The following is a 20,520-nucleotide window of genomic DNA, read 5'->3' as shown; positions in this document are numbered from 1 at the left end:
GCTCAAAGCCTCATCCCAATTTGGAGTCACTCAAGAAATCCTTGATTAAGGCAGCCGCTAATATTGACATGGACCTCGTTCGTGCTGCGATAGACGACTGGCCGCGCAGATTGAAGGCCTGTATTCAAAATCACGGAGGTCATTTTGAATAAACTTTAGTGTCATAAGAATCTATGTTTTGTTAAGTTCATTTGGCTATATGAATGGTTACATAATGAATAAACTTGTTTCAACTATTTTATATTAAACATGTGACAGAATTTATGACCTGACTAGGTATAAGGGAAAAGGGATGTGGGAGCACAGAGCTGGGTTGCAGTAGTTGTTCACCACTGATAAGTCTGGATTTTACTAACTCACTTGAATTCACAATCACTTACAAATATGTTCTATGTTCTACAAATGTTCTAGGTTGTACAAATGTTCAATGCTCTAAATGTTATTGTTATATGTTATATATTAATGTTTAATTACTAAATGTAAATGTTAAATGTTACGGTCGCGAGGATCGGAGCCAACTTCCGCGTAACCGGGTTGCACGACTGTTGCTATTGTTCAACTGCAACTTTAAATAAGCGTGCAGTGTGGCGTTAAAGCTTACTAAGATTTTCGGCCGTACAACGAACAAGGGAAGATATATTATAAGACCTTAATAAGGCCTGCCGTCTTGTATGGATCAACTTGTTGGACGATTAAAGTGGCGAATGAAAGGCGATTGCATGCAGCAGAGATGCGAATGTTGCGAAGGATGTGTTAAGTAACGAGAATGGATAGAATACGGAATGAATATGTTAGAGGAAGTCTGAAAGTGGTACCTGTGACAGAGAAGCTGAGAAGTGCTCGTTTGGGATGGTATGGGCATGTGATGAGACGAAATGAAAATGAGATTGGTAAGAGAGTGTTAATTATGAATGTGGAAGGATATAGAGGAAGAGGTAAACCTAAGAGGGAATGGATGGATTGCGTGAAAGACAATATGTGTAAGAGCCGAGTGAGCGAAGAAATGGTATATGATAAAGGAGTATGGAAGGAGAAAACATGTTGCGCCGACCCCAGGTGACTGAGAGAAGGGCAGGAGAATGATAATGATGATATGCTACAGTTTCAGAGAATAATAAAAATAATGTGAATCGAATATAATTTTTAGGAAATATTCTGATCAGGACAAAATGTCCAAATTACACATTCAAAACTTCTAAAAACTCTAAATGTTCAGTGATTGTATACAAAAGCAGCACTGTTTATATTAGACAAATTCATATTGTAATTTCAAAGATTTTAATCATTATTTTTTTAAATTAATTTTATAGATAAGAATTAACTTGACTAAATTGAGGTAATAATAAAATTTCTCATACGCTACAATATATGTTTTGCAATACTATTGAAAACAGTAAACATTAAAGAAAATATTGCTCGGGCCGCTCATCGAATCCTGGATCCGTGATATGGTAGTCAGAGCTATTCATCATTTAAGCAAGGAGGCAATAATGGCAAGGGGCAGCGTTCGGTAAATAAAAAAATGCGTTCTCGTCCAAAATTCCTCAAAGCCTTAAGATTTTTATTTTTTTCGCTACCTATGCTGATAGCCTTGAGAGGTGGGCTCAAACCGGGAGTATTGCTAACACTGGCCCTAGCAAGAGCAGTACTTCGCAGAACTTACTACCAGATCGGAAACGCGACCCACTGAGAAGATACGGTGAGAAACTCAGTGGGCTGAGCCTTAATATGAATTACGGTTCCGAGACATGGTACTTCACAAGGGATCTTTTTAGGAAGCTCAGTGTCACGCAGCGAGCTATGGAGAGGAGTATGCTTGGTATTTCTCTACGAGACCGAATCAGTAATGAGGAGATCCGTAGAAGAACCAAAGTTGCTGACATAGGATTAGTAAGCTGAAGTGGCATTGGGTAGGTCACGGCACGAAGATCGGACAGCCGATGGGGCAGATATATCCTCGAGTGGTGACCACGTATTGGCAAGCGCAGTGTGAACCGACGACCTAGTGAGAATCGGTGGGTCACGTTGGATGCAGGTGACAACGGACCAGCCGCACTGGACATCAGTTGAAGAGGCCCATGTTAAACAGTGGACAATGAACAGGCTGAGATGATGATGATGATGATGATGCATTAATGAAATATTTTAATTAAGCCGAACGCTTAAAGTTTTCGCTGCGCAAAATAACTGTAAAACAATCCCCGAAGAATCTAGATGATTGGACTAAACAACACCATGCATTTGTTTTTTGCAAATTTCATTCCGTCACAATAATTTCCACTTGAAACCCATTTATAAAAACCTTTCTAGGATTGCCCGCTTTAAGGGTAGGTTTAAGGATTTCCCCTGCCGGTTGAACATGAAAAAAAAGCTTGCAAACAAATTTAGAAAGCTGTATTTGACGTGACGCGGATCGTAGAGCTTTTTATCGCTTTTATAATAGACGGAAAAAGACAATTTAAAATGAATCATTTCGAAGTTTGTGTTCACGTACTTCCACGATGAAGAAATGATATTTTATTAAAACGAAACTCGAGGCATTTATAACTTGGATACGTTTTAGTATACAAAATTCAATATAATCTAATTTACAACGATACAAATAGCATACGCACAATCTAAGAAGTAAATATTAAGCACATGTAACCTCCATATGATTTATGACATAAAGAGGTTAATATGTTATACAGGTGACATAAATTTTAATTTTGTATATGGAAACACTAGAAGAAAGAATATAAGAAATATAAAAACATTTTTGAATTGTAAATTATAAAAAAAACACAAAAACTGGTGAAGCAATAGCTTTAAATGTTGTTTCTCTTTATAGAGCAACTCAATTTGTACTATAGTTTTACCCTAGTAAACTTTATTTTTATGTGAATAAAATAATACATTATATCCATATTATTAGGGTTTCAAATTGTCTCAAAACAAAACGATATTGCTTGAGAACAGCTGTATAATAAATTATCAACTGAATTATAAGTACGTGACAACATAGGTAAACACATTTAAAATAAAACCAAATAGTTTAGAATACATCAAAACCCTGATTGCCTGGGTATAAAACTTTGTGTATTCAAACATAATTACATTGTATTTTATTCTATTTAGTTAATTTTTTTTTTTTGAAGTAAAAACTTCTTTAGAATCGTTGTGATTTCAAACCGGATGCAACGGAAAAAACGACAGGTAAGAGACACAAATACAAAAATGTGTAGGATGAAGCCAGCAAAGAATGAGACAGAAATATACATACTATTTAATACAGCGCCATCTGTGAGATTTTTTAATACTAACGTGTGTATGAAAGCTCTTGTAGTGAATTTTAATTTAGGATTATACGTGAAATTGAAATATCAATTCACAGAGGGCGCTACCTTACAATTATTTACTAATGACAAAATTTTACATATACTTAATACGTTTAGGATAATTGTATTTTAATTTTGGAAGGTTTCACTTCTACCACGTGTGAATTGCACACATTTTGTTTTTTTTTATTGCCTAGATGTGTGGACGAGCTCACAGCCCATCTGGTGTTAAGTGGTTACTGGAACCCATAGACATCTACAACGTAAATGCGCCACACACCTTGAGATATAAGTTCTAAGGTCTCACTATAGTTACAACGGCTGCCCCACCCTTCAAACCGAAACGCATTACTGCTTCACGGCAGAAATAGGCGGGGCGGTGGTACCTACCCGTGCAGACTCACAAGAGGTCCTACCACCAGTAAAAATTATTTCAAAACGTTTACACAAAATATTATTTTAATAACCTAAAAGTACATATTATTAACCGCAAGACGCTTCGTCAGATTATAGAAATAGAGTTATCAGTAAGATGCTTCGTCAAAAAGTACAATACTCACTTTCAGCTCCAAGCGTCGTCATAAGTATTTTATTCTCAATGAATTTATTCTTTAAACCTAATTCTTGCAGGTTCTCCTAAAGTTTGTATTGGATAACAGCTGTTCCATTTGTCACACGGAACGCTTAATGATAGAATCGCATAGGTTTTTTTGGCATGCCTATGGTTTTTTTTTGTTTTTTTTTTCCCTACCTATGCTGATAGCCTTGAGAGGCTATTTCAGCTTACCCTAGCGTGTGTAGGTGAACTCATGGGGCTCAAACCGGAGAGTTGCTAACACTGACCCTAGCAAGAGCAGTGCTTCGCAGAATCTACCACCGGGTCGGAAACGCGACCCACTGAGAAGATCCGGCGAGAAACTCAGTGGGCTGTGTCTGTGGGTTAATTCGCTCGTCGAGCCCTTCGTCGCAAGTGACGGGTTCGGCGAGGACGGTGACCGGTGCTTGTAGTGCCTAAAAGCACCGTTAATGGATCAGGAGGATTCGTGATGACGTGCTTTGGGCGACGTAGACGGTTAACCATTCAGTCTACAGGATCGGGTATGTAATTTCCAGCGGCCACGACAAGAAGGTTCTCATGTCGTGCCGTCTTCTCAAAGTGGCGCAGCGATGCCGCCTGTAGATACTTACTGACGGGGTGGCATGCCTATGCTGGTAGTCTCCAGGAGTTATGCCAGCCTCATCTAACGTGTAGGCGAGCTCACGGAACTCAACCTGGCGAATTTGCTAACACTAGCCCTAGCAAATCGGATAGGATAGAGTACCTGTAATAACCTACTGTAACTAACCTATCTGTGGACTTTCAATACCCCTACCGCCAATCCCTGGGTACGTTTACTTTCAAAGGCTATTTAAATAAACACGGTAGTGATAAATACTGGTGGTAGGACCTTTTGTGAGCCTTCGCGGGTAGGTACCTCCCCCCTGCCTATTTTTGTCGTGAAGCAGTAATACGTTTCGGTTTGAAGGGTAGGGCAGCCTTTGTAACTATACTTGAGACCTTAGAACTTATATCTCAAGGTGGGGGGCGCAGTTACGTTGTAGATGTCTATGGGCTCCAGTAACCACTTAACACCAGGTGGGCTGTGAGTTCGTCCACCCATCTAAGCAATACAAAAAAAAAACTTGTAATAACCTACTATAAATAACCTATCTGTGGACTTTCAATACCCCTACCGCCAATCCCTGAGTTCGTTTACTTTCAAAGACTATTGAATAAACACGTTAGTGATATATATTGCACCCACGTACTATCCGTACCATCCGGCTATGGAATGAGCTCCCCTCTACGGTGTTTCCCGAGCGCTATGACATGTTCTTCTTTAAAAGAGGCTTGTGGAGAGTATTAAGCGGTAGGCAGCGGTTTGGCTCTGCCCCTGGCATTGCTGAAGTCCATGGGCTACGGTAACCACTCACCATCAGGTGGGCCGTATGCTCGTCTGCCTACAAGGGCAATAAAAAAAAACCAAAATCAGGGGAATTACACCGAATTTGTCTGTATGGATAAAACGCAAAATATGTCGTTTCTATTTAGCAAATCCTACAATCACACACAAAGAAAGGTGTGACAAAAGAAATAATTTAACAGGCTTTTTCCTTAACGGTTTGCGAATTCGAGTGCGTAGCGTAGGTTTGTATTGCGAAAGATCTTGTTTCTGAGGACTGCCCCGCGTATTTACGAACACTTCAGATATCATTCACGATAATGAACAAGTTTGCGAAACCTTTACAGAAATCGTTTCGTGTCACTTTGTTTTTAAATACAGGCTGTTGTTTTTTTTATTTATTGCTTAGATGGATGAACAAGCTCACAGCCCACCTGGTGTGAAGTGGTTAATGGAGCCCATAGACATTCACAACGTAAATGCGCCACCCACCTTGAGATATAAGTTCTAAAGTCTCAAGTATAGTTACAACGGCTGCCTCGCCCTTCAAACCGAAACGCATTACTGTTTCACGGCAGAAATAGGCTGGATGGTGGTACCTACCCACGCGGACTCGCAAGAGGTCCTACCACCAGTAATAAACCAGTTGGAATATTCAGGATTTCTGTAAATAGCTTCAGCTTTGATTCGAACAGAAAACAAAGATAGTTTACTAACGGCCGTTTTCAATAACCTATCTATCCCTAGTTTCGGTTACTAAAGATAGACAAATCTATTCTTTTGTCCTTACTTGCGTTCCAATAGCCTATCGACGGATAGCAGCTCCTATCGGATCTGTCTATCTATCGTCGGGAGGACGGATAGCCTACTAAAGATAGAACGCTCATACAAATCGTGCTTACTCCCGTTTCAATATAAGTTTTAAGTAATTTGTGGTAGAACGAAACGTATCAAGAGGCTCGGATATATCGGAGGGAAGAAGCTATCTACTGTTGGTTATAGAGAGATATTGCGTTAAGTATTATTATAATTTGGAGATCCTAACAAAGAGTGCGAGGAGAGTTTTTTTTAATATCTCAACTCAAGTAGGCATTCACAGTATTTCGCAAAGGGTATGTATGCCCTCGGGCTGACAACCTTGCCATTGCTAATCACCGCCTTTATTCTGTGTCTTCATTATCTGACTAACGATAAACAACTAATGTATTTATCATAACGAAAAGACGTAGGTATTATTTCCGAAGGCAAATATTATGTTCCATCGAGCGAATGTCTTTGTTATCGACAAGCAAATATTGTATTGTTTTTTATTTATTTATTGCTTCGATAGCTGGACGGAGCCCATATACATCTACAACGTGAATTTAGCCAAACACCTTCAGACGTGGGTCCTAATTCTCAGCTTTACACTATAACGGCGCCCGGGCGATCCTTTTATTTATTTATTGCTTATATGGTTGTCGAGCTCACAGCCCACCTGGTGTTAAGTGGTTACTGGAGCTCATAGACATCTACAACCTAAATGCGCCACCCACCTTGAGATACAAGTTCTAAGGTCTCAAGTATAGTTACAACGGCTGCCCCACCCTTCAAACCGAAACGCATTACTGCTTCACGCTTATTATTTATTCGTAGGCTTCACGGCAGAAATAGGCAGGGCGGTGGTACCTACTCGCGCGGACTCACAAGAGGTCCTTCCTACCTACGCAGCAATTAAGCAAAAAAGAAGGGTTTCATTTCATTATTGCACGATGTTATTCTTTCTCCGTAGGAGTCATTTGTGGACATTTGTTAAGTACTTATTTCATTAGAAAAAAATTACCTGCCTGCTGGATTCGAACACTGGCACAGTCGTATCGCTCAATACGAATGCACCGGGCGTCTTATCTTTTAGGCCACGATTCAAATTATTTAAATTATTATGTGTATTAGCAATACGTTTTGGAATTTCCAAAATATTCGATAGGTAATTTTTTCATGATTAACACCAAATCTCGTCAGTAGCTATGAAACAAAATAAAAATGATAATCGGTTGAAAAAAGGAGGTACCGAACCATGTATTTTGTCTTTGCCTGTTTATAAGTACTAGTGGCCCCGCAGTAGTCGAGATTCGACTATAATTAATTGAAATTGTAAGTTTAAACATTATTATGGTTCTATTGTCAAACACTATTATTTTTCGATAATATAATCCACAGTATTCGCCAAAACTGCACTATAGATCAATAATATGAAAGACAAACAATATTAAACTATTTTCAATTCGACCAGACTTTAAACAATAACAAAAGTTTTCAAATTGACAGTAAATAAAGTGTCTATTTTTATGTATGTGTTGTGTCAAATACATTGTAGTGTGTGTAATGTTTTTTTTATTGATTTATTGTATCTTTTATGCATTATATTAAAAAAAATTAGCATTGTGCACTCCTTCTCTATATTCTCTATAAGTGTGAGAAGTTTCATAATCCTCCGTCCGCGCAATTTTCGTAAAAAGGGATACAAAGTTTTTGCTTCACGTATTAATATATAGATACTGATTCTCAGTTAAAATTGAACCTTAGCAACACATAATTCGACAACTTGATTTTTTGCTACCGATTAAGATATAATCTTAATTTGCACGATTGATAAAACAAGTGTTTTTCTTCACTATCAGGTGTCAAATCTCTTATCGTATCTTATCGTATCATATTTGACACAATCCATATTTTCTTTATTTTTTTATTTTATTTATTCAACTTAATGCACATAAGTACAATGGCGGACTTAATGCCTGAGGCATTCTCTACCAGTCAACCAAGGGTGGTGTAGAGAATCTTGTGGTAGGTGCATAACTTAATGTGAAACAACCAAACTACATTATACAATATATAAACACATACACGGTATATATATATATGACGGAGTAGGGACGTCCGTAATGTTTGTAAAAAGTGTGACGTCAGCACCGCTGACGTCACGGTCATCACTTTCTTGACGAATGACTCATGTTTGGGTTTCCGAAACAAAACTTCACGAGAACTTCGTATATTGCACGAGAAGCATAACAACGTTACAGAGATATCCGTACAGTACAACGGCTCGGACACGAATCAGTCAGTGCTAGACAGCACGGCCGTATTTATGGGGCTTCGTACCCGTGAGCGTGTTGACACGTTTTAAACACGTGAGCGTGTTTACACGTTTTTCAAACACGTGAGCGGGTTTACACGTTTTTCAAACACGTTTTAAAGTATTGAAATTACAATAAAAGGAACTGTTTAACATCAATTTCTTATCACAGAGTAATTAGTTGATGATCAGTAGGTGAATAGTCATATTTGCGCCGACACGGCCATACTGACAGGCGGTGCGCGCTCTGCACCAGCCGCCCATGTATGGTGTATCACCAGAGAGTTCTTGGAGTCCATCTGAAACAATGAAATGTCTGTTTCTGAGATTGGTATCTGTGTACCTTTTTATGTTACTTTGAAAGTAACTTATTTTGTGTAGTTTTATATTGTGACGTACACTGTGGTACTTATGTAGTGAACGTACACTGTGGTACTATGTAGTGGACGTACACTGTGGTACTATGTAGTGGACGTACACTGTGGTACTTATGTAGTGGACGCACACTGTGGTACTTATGTAGTGGACGTACACTGTGGTACTTATATAGTGGACGTACACTGTGGTACTTATATAGTGGACGTACACTGTGGTACTTATGTAGTGGACGTACACTGTGGTACTTATGTAGTGGACGTACACTGTGGTACTTATGCAGTGGGCGTACACTGTGGTACTTATGTAGTGGGCGTACACTGTGGTACTTATGTAGTGGGCGTACACTGTGGTACTCATGTGGTGGCGTACACTGTGGTACTCATGTGGTGGCGTAATTTTATTAATCAAAAATAAAAACTTATCCTTATGCCGATTGTTGATTTTGTTGTTCGACCATCCTGGTTTGTGAAGCAGATGGTACAGGTTCATCGGCTGATGCTGGTGGGTAGTCTTCTTCCGCCGATACGGTTATCTGGTCTCCAGGTTGTTGCTCAGCGGAGGCGGCATGTGATCCCACTTGGGCGGTGCGCGCTGTGCACCAGCCTCGTTGATTCTCGTAGGTTTTCTTTGATTCCCATTGATCTGCAGGAATAAAAAGTTTCTCTGAGTAGCGCATCTGTTATACTTGCGTTACTTGTAACTATGTAAGTTTGAGACTATTAATGCGATTTTATTGTAGGGTTCTCGGAGGTTTTCGTAGATTTCTCGGAGGTTCTCGTAGATTTCTCGGAGGTTCTCGTAGATTTATTGAAGGTGGGATAAGAATGTGTAAGGTGTTGTTCGTTGTGTAAGGATATCATGGTCTTCAGATGAATTTTGTGGTGAAATTTTAGTAATCAAAAATAAAAACTTATCTTTTGTATTCATTGATCAGTTGATTGGTGATTCCGTCGCTCGACCATGCCGATTTGTGAAGCAGACGGTACAGGCTTATCGGCTGATGCTGGAGGGTAGTCATTATCCGCCGATACGGTTATCTGGTCACCAGGTTGTTGCTGAGCGGAGGCGGCGTGTGATCCCGCTTCTGATGACGGAGTAGGGACGTCCGTAATGTTTGTAAAAAGTGTGACGTCAGCACCGCTGACGTCACGGTCATCACTTTCTTGACGAATGACTCATGTTTGGGTTTCCGAAACAAAACTTCACGAGAACTTCGTATATTGCACGAGAAGCATAACAACGTTACAGAGATATCCGTACAGTACAACGGCTCGGACACGAATCAGTCAGTGCTAGACAGCACGGCCGTATTTATGGGGCTTCGTACCCGTGAGCGTGTTGACACGTTTTAAACACGTGAGCGTGTTTACACGTTTTTCAAACACGTGAGCGGGTTTACACGTTTTTCAAACACGTTTTAAAGTATTGAAATTACAATAAAAGGAACTGTTTAACATCAATTTCTTATCACAGAGTAATTAGTTGATGATCAGTAGGTGAATAGTCATATTTGCGCCGACATATATATATATATATAATCACACAAACAACGTACACAATTTTATATCATGATAATAATATAAAATTTACACATATATCTATATATAATCTCTATCATATACTCACATATTCACATACATATTCATATACACACTTAAACACAACTTAAAAATATAACAAAGAAATAGAACCACATATACATATACATACAGTACAAGAAAATAGTATATTGCACAGAACACACATTGCAAGTCAAATTGTTAAGTTTTTAAGTTTCTCCAGAAAAAGTTGGCGTACCTTTATTTTGAAAGTTAGGCGATCAATGATCATCCTAACATTAAGAGGAAGTGAATTCCAAAGTTGAACAGATTGAACTACGAAAGACGAACGGACTAAACTAGAGTTGTGCGTGGGACAGTGAAGGAGTAAATTATTAGAGGAACGCAAGTCCTTATCGTGCGAAGAATGTAAATATTTAAAGTACTGAGTCAGATAGGAGGGAGGAGTTGGGCATGTTAGTATAGAATGAAGCGCAGTAAGAGCATGTATATTGCGGCGCTCGCGTATAGGAAGAAAATTTATTTCGGAGCGGTAAGTAGACACGTGGTCATACTTGCGAAGATTAAAAATGAAACGAATGCAGTTGTTGAGAAGGCGGTCGAGTTTGTTCAAAAGGTCTGCATTCAGGTCAAGATAGCATACATCGCCATAGTCAATTATGGGCAGGATTAAAGCTTGAACAAGCATCAACTTTATCTTGAAAGGGAGAAAGTTCTTGAAGCGATAAAGGGCACGCAGAGATCCAGTAACCTTCCGACTAACATTCAACACCTGTACCGCCCAATCAAGTCTAGAATCCATATACAGTCCAAGGTTTTTGACTGATGGGCTCAAAGGTATAATTGCTCCATTATAAGTTACGGGTGGGAGTGAGCTAAAATCTAATCGTCCCAACAAACGGGGACTACCAATAATAATCGCCTGACATTTGGTTGGATTGACCGTCAAACCAAATCTACCAGACCAATCGCATATAGCCTCTAGATCCCCATTCACTCTGCGAACCGCTTCAGACACACAGTCCACAGTAGCCTGCGAGTACAGCTGTAGGTCGTCAGCGTACAGGTGATACGAACACTGAAGGGACTGAGTTATGAGATTGATAAATAGAGAGAAAAGCAAAGGGGAGAGAATTCCGCCTTGAGGGACACCAGTATCTAGATCACGCCATGAAGACGAAGACTCATCAATGCGGACCGATTGCTGGCGCCCTCGAAGATATGATGTAAACCATTTCAGCACCTCAGGCGAAATCATAAGATAGGACAGGATAGATAAAAGGATTTCGTGACTGACGGTATTAAAGGCATTAGAGAAGTCGACCAAAGCCAACAATGTGACTTTAGTATCCTCCATTCCAGCCCTAACATCGCCTGTCACTTTGAGGAGAGCGGAGATGGTGCTGTGGCCTGGTCTGAAGCCAGACTGTAGAGAGTTTATTAAACCATACTTATGAACAAACTGGGACAGTTGGCTATGTACACAGGCCTCCAACACCTTGGACAGAAAAGGGAGAATCGATATGGGACGGAAATGAGTAGGAAGAGTCGGATTAGAGACTTTGGGTAAGGGAATCACAAATGCTTTGCGCCACTGTACAGGAAAAGTACCAGAGGACAAAGATGAATTGATTAAATGTTGTAACGATGGAAGAAGACAATCGAGAATCAGCACTATCATCCGGCGGCTCACTCCGTCGTGACCCACAGCATTGGATCTTATAGAGAGGATTATCTTTTTGATCTCACCCATAGATACCGTGGAAAATTTAAAGGGGTCGATATTTGGAGGGGATAGTCCTTCCAGAAACTCCACAGTACGGCGCGTAGACTGGTGATCCAACGGGATACTTGTAGTAAAGTGCACATTGATATCATCCAGTCCAATTGCCGACTGAAAGCTGTATTGACGTTGTTTGCCAATACCTAGAGTTCCGAGGAACTTCCAGATATTAGCAACTGAAGAAGACGATATATTATGTAGAAAGTAGCGGCGTTTAGCATTTCGTATCACCTGGTTACACCGGTTTCTCGCAATTTTATAAGAAGCCCAATTGTCATCGCATCGGTCCCTCCGGAATTTACGAAAAGCTCTATCTCTACGCCGCATACACATACGCACACCTCTCGTTATCCATGGAGCTGGAGGACGCTTCATCTTCACCTTCCTAACAGGCGCATGGATATCATACAAGTTAAGGATAGTTTCATTAAAAATACGCACTTTATCATCTACAGAAGGTGTAGCCATGAAATCATCCCATTTTAATTCTGACGCATCCTTTTGCAACTGATCTAAATTTAAGCGTTTGAAACTACGTATGCTCATAAGCCTAGGTTGGGACTTCGGAGGACTTAAGGAGTAAGAGAGGAAAATGAGGTCATGATGAGAGAAGCCAGGTGCGGGATATTGACCATGAGATGATATAAGGGTGGGAGAGGAAGTAAGAATTAGATCAAGCCAGGTGTCATTCCCATCACTGTTCCAATGAGTGGCTTGTAGAGGCAGGACTTGAAGATTAGCAGATTCGACGATAGCCAAGAGTTTACAGGATCGAGGTGAATGAACTGCAAGGTCGGTGTTGAAATCACCCATAATGACGTGATGTGAATATTTTGAGCCTAAGGATTCCAGAATTGGTTCGAGACTGGAGAAGTAATCTACAGTGGGAGGACAATAAACAACACCCAGCACTAATTTAACTCCCTTAACGGAAACTTCCAAAAAAAGAAACTCAGCAGAGGTTGAACAGTTTGGTGGAGAACAGTCGAGGATTTTATAAGAAAAAACACTGCGAAGGTAGATAGCAACGCCGCCGCCTCTCCTATCAACACGATCATTCCGAATCAAATCGAAACCAGGAAGAGGATAACTAGTGGAAAGAAGATGAGGCTTTAGCCAGCTCTCGGATATCAGCACAGCATGAACGTCAGTATTATCAAAACTTTCCAGAATTTCACTATAATGACTGGGCACACTTTGCGCATTAATGTGACATAAATTTAGTAGGCCCGAATTTTTGCTAAAACATCGTCGTACACAGTCACCAAGAGTACCAGTTACTGAACAAAAACTATCCTCATTTAACGAAGAAACAGGAGAAAGAGATTCATTGGCAGAAAGATAAAGGTCGTCACATGAATTACTCATAAATTAATCAATGCAATACAAATACAATGCACAATTTAAATATATATACTATTATCCTATATAGAAAACAAATTTTATAAAAGTTATTGATAACTTAAAGCAAATGCAATGAGTTCAAAAACAAAAAACAAAAAGCTGATATCTCTGCACCACCCGCCAGCCAATACACACCGTATACATAATAAAAATAACAATAAAAATAACAATACAGATTATTTTCAGCACACAAAATCAAAACAAAAAAAAAAAAAATTATAACAAACTATAACAACAATGATATGTACAAAATAAAGCAAGAAAATATTAGAATAAAAAAAAACAAAAGAAAACTTAGAACTTTGAGTAAAATGGAATGCAAATTAAGTTACATTAATATTTACTCTGTGATTCACTAAGCTGCATCAATGTCAATTTGACAGACTAGGTGTCAGACGCCTATCTGACGACATGATCAGACGTCAGTGCTTAGCTATGCATTATTACAAAAATGATGTTGTTATTAAAAATAGTAGTTTATATATAATATTAATAACAATAACAATAATGATGATTATAAATTAAAACACTAAGTACACAACCAATGCACCGCAAATCAGTGATTACATTAATTATTAATTTGCATATGATTGAAAACTAAAAACAAACTGTATGGTGGGTAAGGCAAAAATTGAAGGAAGAAGCAATAAAAATAATAATTACAAATTAAAATAAAATTGAAAAATGCAATTTAAATTTCGATCGTTACGAAATAATGGCATTACAATAACTGACCAACACATTAAAAAAATAACAATGTATGTAGGTACAGTGGGATAGACACTTTCACACATACTATAACAAATACACTAATGCTTTCGAAGCCTTGTGGTTGTGCTCTTTAGGCTGTTACTACCAAACAAATAGGTTCTATTGGGATGATGCTCGAAATCATACATTTCCGAATCATTTTTGGAATTAAACATAATGGAGAATCATATGACGCGTCGAATGAAAAGGGTTGAACACGACGCACGACTGCCCGCTCACTTATTATTTATTTATTTATGTACACACAGAAAACAAGACACAGTACAGAGTAATAGGAAAATTATGTACAAAGGCACTGCTTATTTCTTTGAGAAATCTCTTCCAGCAGACCTGCGAGAGGATAATGAGAATAATAATAAAAAGTGATAAGTGTGTGTAGAACAAATAACACATAACTAAAATAACAAATACAACATGAGAATTATAGCACATACACATAGCAAATATTATAAGTAACACAGTAACACTCGTATATACGAAGAGTATAGAACCATGATCATTCGGTTGATGAGAGATAAAATTGTTTGACCTTGTATTTAAAAACAGAAACAGACTTGCAAACTCGGATGTCAGCCGGCAACGAATTCCACAGTCTGACCGCGTGCACAGTAAAGGAGTGAGAATAGAAATTGGTTTTGTGGGAAGGGAATAACAAAACAGAACGTTGGTTGGACCTGCAGGGAGCATCAGGAGAACGAATGAAAGAGAATCGCTCACGTAAATATAAGGGAGAAGTGGGCTTATGTAGGATATTGAATAGGAGACATAATATTCGAGTATTCCTACGAAGGCGTATAGGGAGCCATTTAAGTTCTTTGCGAAAATGAGAAATATGATCGAATTTTCTGAGATTGTATATAAAACGGATACATAGATTTTGCATCCTCTCAAGCTTGTTTGAGAGCTCCTCAGTGGCATCCAAGTAGCAGGCATCGGCGTAATCAATTATGGGTAGAATGAGAGCTTGGACGAGAGATATTTTTGTATGCTGAGGTAAGAAGCCCTGCAGACATCTCAACGAGTGCAAGGCAAAGTGCACCTTCCTACTAATCTCAGCAACGTGAGAACTCCACGAAAGATGTCGATCTACAATAACACCCAGGTTTTTAACTGAATCGGTTAGAGTTATTTGAGTCCCATCCAAATAAATTGGGGGGAGTATAGGATCGCTGAGTCTACTGCGCAGTTGTTTACCCCCTATAATGATAGCCTGTGATTTTCCCGGATTAATGTGCAGACCGTAGGCTTTTGCCCATTCACTGATAGACTTCAGATCATTGTTCATCGCAGCAATAGCCGATTCAACTTCAGGCTCCGAGAAGTGGCGATATAGCTGGAGATCGTCTGCGTAGAGGTGGAATTTAGAAGATATAAGCCTAGTGACAGAGTTTATAAATACAGAAAACAGAAGAGGAGAAAGAATACCACCACCACTTATCTAAATAACCAAGTTAGAAATTTCTTTTCACGTGTACTGTGCTCTCGTCGGATCGTGCAAAATTGTAATTGAGTTAGTGTAACACATTTATAGGATATACAAGAGTATAATGTTAAATCAGCTGGTGGTAGGACCTCTTGTGAGTCCGCGCGGGTAGGTACCTGCCTATTTCTGCCGTGAAGCAGTAATGAGTTTCGGTTTGAAGGTTGCGCTCCAGTAATCACTTAAAACCAGGTGGGCTGTGAGCTCGTCCACTAATCTAAGCAATAAAAAAAAGCTTCTTAAAACTCTTTCACATTCCACGGGTTCCCGATATTTTGGCTTTATTATAAGCGCCACTACGAATATATATATATTTTTTTTTATTGCTTAGCTGTGTGGACGAGCTCACAGCCCACCTGATGTTAAGTGGTTACTGGAGCCCATAGACATCTACAACGTAAATGAGCCACCCACCTCGAGATATAAGTTCTAAGGTCTCACTATAGTTACAACGGCTACCCCACCCTTCGAACCGAAACGCATTACTGCTTCACGGCGGAAATAGGCGGGGTGGTGGTACCTACCCGTGCGGACTCCCAAGAGGTCCTACCACCAGTGATTACGCAAATTATAATTTTGCGGGTTTGGTTTTTATTACACGATGTTATTCCTTCACCGTGGAAGTCAATCGTGAACATTTGTTAAGTACATATTTCATTAGAAAAATTGGTACCCGCCTGCCGGATTCGAACACCGGTGCATCGCGTCATACGAATGCACCGACGTCTTATCCTTTAGGCCATGACGACTTCATAACCACCACCCTCCACTGGGGATGGAGGGTGGGGCATGTCGGAGTCGAACCGACTAAAACCTCCTGTCGCTCAACAACCAACGTCCAACCCTCGCATGAGACAGAACTCATGAAAAGGCAAGGGGAGGAGAGTGAAGCGTTTAGTGCGGAGCACATCTTTCCCATCACCCTCCCCCTCGGGACGCCGGGCCAGCGATCGTCGGCGCCACGACCACCAGCCCTCTCGGTCGGCAGGCTGTCCGAAGCCCGCCTAGATGGCGCCGGTTTGAATAGGTTATCCTACGAAATACCCCGCTGGGTCAGAACCAGCGTGGGTCGAGGATAGCCGGCCTTCCATCACCCGGATGCTCTTGCGTAAAACGCGTGCAGAGCAGCTTGCACGTCGTCTTCTTAGGCCCCCTTCGCCGGGCCCCAGACCAACATATGAGGGGGACCCGAAACACTTAGAGGGCCAGGGCTAGGGCGAGATCCGCCTCCCTGGCCCCCGCTCGACGGCGGCGGGCTTGTGCGTCTCTCACGCGCCCCGCCGCCTCCTTCTGCGAGATGGTGCACTCGCAGAAGTCGAGCATCGCCTTCCACGACTCGTCGTTGCCGAGCATCGATAGCACAACACTCGGCAACGACAAGTCGTTTCCTATTTTTGCGACGAGGACACGGCGCCACCCCTCCCATGCGGGGCAGGCAACGAGTGTGTGCTCCGCCGTGTCCAAGTCGCAACCACAATGGTAACACTCTGCCGTCGGCTCGGCTCCGATCCGGTGCAGGAACTCACCGAAGCAACCATGCCCAGTGAGCACCTGCGTGAGCCGGAAAGTGAGGCGTCCTCTGTCACGATTCACCCAATCCACAAGAATCGGGCGAATCGCCTCGACGGTCCTACGACCAGCCGAAGGATCGGCCAGCCACCTGGACCATGACTCCAGCACGGACCGCCGAGATTGGGCCCTCCGCGCTCTGACCACACTGGGGCACATAAGAAGTTTTTTTTTCTACCTTTTCTAGTAGCCTCATGGGGTTATTTTGGATACACCGAATTAGTAGGTGAGCTCACGGAGCTCAAACCTGACGACGTTGCTAACACTAACTCTAGCAAGAGCAGAATCTACCACCGGATCAGAAACGTCATTCAAAAGTCGTCGTGGCCTAACGGATAAGACGTCCGATGCGTTCGTATATAGCGATGCAACGGTGTTCGAATCCCGCAGGTGGGTACTAATTTTTCTAATGAAATACGTACTTGAGAAATGTTCACGATTGACTTCCACAGTGAAGGAATAACGTCGTGTAATAAAAATGAAACCCGCAAAATTATAATTGGCGTAATTACTGGCGGTAGGACCTCTTGTGAGTCCGCGCGGGTAAGTACCACCACCCTGCCTATTTCTGCCGTGAAGCAGTAATGCGTTTCGGATTGAAGTGTGGGGCAGCCGTTGTAACTCTACTTGAGACCTTAGAATTTAGATCTTGAGGTGAGTGGCGCATTTACGTCGTAGATGTCTATGGGCTTCAATGACCACTTAACACAAGGTGGGCTGTGAGCTCGTCCACCCATCTAAGCAATAAAAAAAAAAATTGAATCAAATTTCTTCCCTCATGGACTAATATTAGCACTACGATACTACTAGTGAATTACTAACCTGAGAAATATTTTAATAGGCTGCAGTGAGAAGTATTGTAAGCCGGACCGGGTTGGCACCATATGTGTTGAGATTGAGACCGCAACCTCATGGGTTACATAGTCGTGCTCACGCCATGCTCACGTCGTGAGCTCTTGTACCCGTCTAATGCTATTTTGTTTTTTGTTTTTTTATAGTTTTTATTATTTTCTACTTTTCAGTTCCGCTAGTTACAAAAGTGTGTGTTTTTTTAGATTTTTAAACAATTTTTTTTTTAAGTTATACTTCTTTGGGCGCGTTATGAAAAATTGATGAGAGTGAAATTTTACGATGCGCGCGCACCGTGACACAAAATTAACAGAATGAAGTTGCCCACTAAATCGCTCATTACAGTACGACCGACGTAACTTGGCGAGTCTGAATATAGCCACAGGTGAACTTTCCGAACCGTAGTAAGAATTACCGAATTTATACGATGTCAAGATAAGGGATGTCCAATATGCGTGTTTGAGGATGTTGTTTAATTAATTTTTTTCAAATTGAATAAATTTTAAATAAATAAAAATAAATCAATTTAATAAAAATAAAGTATAACTTCTTACGCGCGTACATAAGTACACGCACCCTTTTTTTCCTTTTTTGTACTTTAATGATGGTAATGTAATAGTTAGACAGAATCAACTATTTAGTGCCTCATATTCGAGAACATTTTATGATTATTTATTTTGTAATCTTGACATTTAATCCAATGCATCACTTTATATGAGACTCTCCCTGTCAATCAAGTACTTTCTATCCAATGACAGGTTCTGCGATTACCATAATCTATATGTTGGCACTGGTCAGGGATGGCTGAGCGGTAGTTTCGTCATCACTCGTATTCGATTGAACTCAGTTTAGTCAATAAAACTTTTCAATAATAATTATTGAAACTCAACACACACAACTTTCACAATGACAGGATAAACCGACAGTTTCGTTGCACATACCGACAGACCGACTGACTGACTTACTGACTGACTGTCAGAGACTCACTGCTGAGACGGACGGAATCACTGTCTGACACGAATGCCACGACTCTGTCCACGTACCGCCATTTTATACTGTGGCGTTACGGAGTCTACCCTTCATTTTGTGATATTTATCAAAACAACATTTCATCATTTAAAATAATAATCAAAACCACCGTCTTAATATTACTAAAAGTCGTTATCCACGACAACTAAAAGTCGTTATCCACGACATATATATATAAAAGAAAGTCGTGTTAGTTACACTATTTATAACTCGAGAACGGCTGAACGGATTTGGCTGAAAATTTGTTGGGAGGTTGCTTAGAACCAGGAGAAGGACATAGGATACTTTTTATCACGTTCCCGTGGGACGTGACATAAAATGTGGTATAAAATAACGCAACTGACAGCTAAACGTAATGTAGTCTATGGTTAATTATAGTAGAATTTTGAAGTTGACCGGTTGATGTGTTTGTTTCGAGTTTTTATTAGCTTATTGTGCCGAGATAGGTAATCATTAAGAAAGCCATGCCGCGATCATCACGATCAAATATTTCCCGATGAAGCCGTAATGCAACTAGGGTTCGAAACATTGCGAGTGAAAGGACTGAAGAAGAACAAGAAAATATAATAATAACAACTAAAATACATGGCCAATAAAGTATCATTAAAATACTTGCTTTTTTAATTTACATTAATTATCCAAATAAAAAATTGACCTTGATAAAATCAAAAGTCGGCTCATTTATTGTCTTTAAGGTGGAACAAAGTTCGCCGGGTCACCTAGTTTTAAATAAAAAGTAAGAATTTAGGTAGGAGCACGTAAATGAAGACAGGAATCTCATGAGCTTAGAATGAGCAACATCAACAGTTGGAAGTTATCGAATCGGATGCTATATCTCCTGGTGAGGAGCTGGAGATATTATCGTTTGTGATCGAAAGATATGTGATATCGTATCTGAACTTTTTATTATCGGTTAATTTCTAAGGCAGCGTAGATTTCAATCGCATTTCGAAAAACGAAATGCAGAGGACAAGGAAATCGTAGTATAATATCGATAATAGCTAAATTCAGAGTATTACAATGTCGGCGACCAACTCGTAGAGGGCAAGGTCCGACAGATTGTCATTATCTTTCATAAAATCATAATATTATTCATAATATTTGTAGTTATCGTGGTAAAGGATAAGACGCCCGGTGCATTCGTATTTAGCGATGCAACGGTGATTGAATTTCGCAGGCGGGTACCAATTTTTGGAAAATTGGACAAATAATTGTCGAAAAAGACATTCAATCACACACATACAGTCGTCTTCTCGCATCAAAACTGTATAATCTCAAAATTACTAATTTTGTAGGAGAGTGTTTTAAAGGTTTAAATTGTTT

At 40.2% G+C, this 20,520-nt stretch overlaps 1 protein-coding gene and 1 long non-coding RNA gene across 2 annotated transcripts in view; one reads left to right on the top strand and one right to left on the bottom strand.

The window, feature by feature from the left end:
• Positions 1-20,520, top strand: part of LOC114253606 (solute carrier family 41 member 1) — a 154,306-nt gene that overhangs the window by 15,492 nt on the left and 118,294 nt on the right. The window lies entirely within an intron of this gene.
• Positions 3,118-4,976, bottom strand: LOC149499513 (uncharacterized). The gene is made up of 2 exons (XR_016325695.1): positions 4,708-4,976; positions 3,118-4,674 (listed from the first exon to the last, which is right to left on the bottom strand). It is a non-coding gene; the product is annotated as an uncharacterized LOC149499513 (long non-coding RNA).

The sequence above is a fragment of the Bombyx mandarina genome, chromosome A1 (genome assembly GCF_030267445.1).
Source record: "Bombyx mandarina strain Sakado chromosome A1, ASM3026744v2".
Lineage (NCBI taxonomy): Eukaryota > Metazoa > Arthropoda > Insecta > Lepidoptera > Bombycidae > Bombyx > Bombyx mandarina.
This window is presented reverse-complemented; position numbering and strand designations above follow the sequence as displayed.